Source organism: Orycteropus afer, unplaced genomic scaffold, assembly GCF_000298275.1.
Source record: "Orycteropus afer afer isolate SDZICR_OR568_19922 unplaced genomic scaffold, OryAfe1.0 scaffold00280, whole genome shotgun sequence".
In the NCBI taxonomy this organism is placed as follows: Eukaryota; Metazoa; Chordata; class Mammalia; order Tubulidentata; family Orycteropodidae; genus Orycteropus; species Orycteropus afer.
Window position 1 is genome coordinate 2598509 of NW_006921867.1, and position 1954 is coordinate 2600462.

A 1954-nucleotide genomic window follows, 5' to 3' on the forward strand; every position below is an offset into this window, starting at 1 on the left:
GCTGGTGGGTTTGAACCTCCAGCCCTCTGGTTAGCAGGCAAGTGTCTTAGCCACTATGCTACCAGAGCTCCCAAACCTTTTTAGGGACAGAATAAACTTCAAAGACTGACCTCAAAAACTACCTCTTCAAAAAGACCATACTTTAATTAGATAAGATTGTGGAACAATTTATGTCCTAAGACATAGTCAAAAACAATACAGTAATCAACAAGCAATTAGAAGAGTGATAGTGACAAAGAAAGACAGCTTGACAGTTCAATAAGGAGCTCCTGAAATAACAACTGCCATGCCAAGGTAACTATGTTGTTCCCAAGCCTGAGCCTCTGAGGAATGGTATTAGAGACTTTCTACTGTGGGGAAAATAGACATCGCTAAAATCACCCAAGTAAGTTACTAAATAAATAAATAAGCAAACAAAACAAGACTGAGGAAGAGAATAAATATCCAGAGTTGCTAAATACATAATCTATAATCTCCAATCTATTTTTTTAAAAATTATAAGACATGAAAGTAACAGGAAAGCATCAACCATACATAGGGGAAATGTATGCAAAAGAAACCACATGTGAATGGGCCCAGACACTTAATATAACAAAGGCTTCAAAGAAGCCATTATAAATACATTCAAATAACTAAAGAAAACCATATCTAAAGAACCAAAGCAAAGTATGATAATATGTCATCAAATAGATAATGTCAATAAAAATAGAAAGTATATTAAAAAAATGGAAATTCAGAAGTTAAATAAAATAATTGAAATGAAAAATTCACCAGGAACTCAACAATAGATTTACATTGGCAGGAGAAAATTTCAGAAAATTTGATGGCAGTGAGATTGGTTTGAGTTTTTGTTTGACAATAACTCAATATAGATGATAAAAAACAAAAAAACAAACTCACTGCCATCGAGATGGATACGACTTATAGTGACCCCTCCCTCCTTGGGTTTCTGAGGTGGTATCACTATGGAAGTAGATTGCCCAACCTTCCTTCTGAGGAGTGACTGGTGGATTTGCACCTCCAGCCTTCTGGTTAGCAGTCAAATGCCTTAGACACTATGCTACCAGAGCTACTACATGCTAATTAAAATCACCAGTAACAAACTAAAAGAATCATAAATGGCAAATAAGGGAATTAATTTAACAAATTCTGTAATTATATACCTGTTCTCTTTCTCTTAGTTTCACTATAAGTCATAAAATTATATAAAATAATAACCATTACAATGTACTGTTGGCTTTGTAGAATATAGAGGTGTAATATGTATAAGAATAATAACATAAACATGGGGAAAAGGAAACAGACTCCACAGGAGTAATATTTATGTATCTTATTTGAATTAAATCAGTATAAATTTGAAGTATTTTTTGATAAGTTAAGAAGTATATGACAAATATGAGAGCAACCACTAAGGATATAACTCAACTGATACAGTGAAAAGTATTATTAATGGACTTAAATCGTTACATTAAACAACAACAACAACAAAGAAACAAACAAAAAAAAAAACTCTTACTGAAAAATAAAGTAGTAGAAGAGAAACAGAAAAGCAAAAAAGTTCTGAGATACCTAGAAAGGAAAAGTAAACTAGCAGACATAAATCTAACAATATAAATAACAGTAACTTTACAGGAGAAACACCCAGCAGATATCACCTTAACCAGGTGTTCAAACTTAACTATCGCCAGTTTTGAGACCAACAGTTCTCATGTGCCGCTGAAATGATGCACTGAAAAGTACACAACATCCCATCTGCGGTATTCTTGTCAAAAGTGCACAACTTAATCTAATCATGAGACAACACTCTGGTAGCATAGTGGCTAAGACACTTGCCTGCTAACCAGACGGCTGGCGGTTCAAACCCACCAGCCCCTCCTCGGAAGGAAGGTTGGGCAATCCTACTTCCGTAGTGATACTGCCTTGGAAACCCAAGGAGGGGCCCCTATGAGTTGGG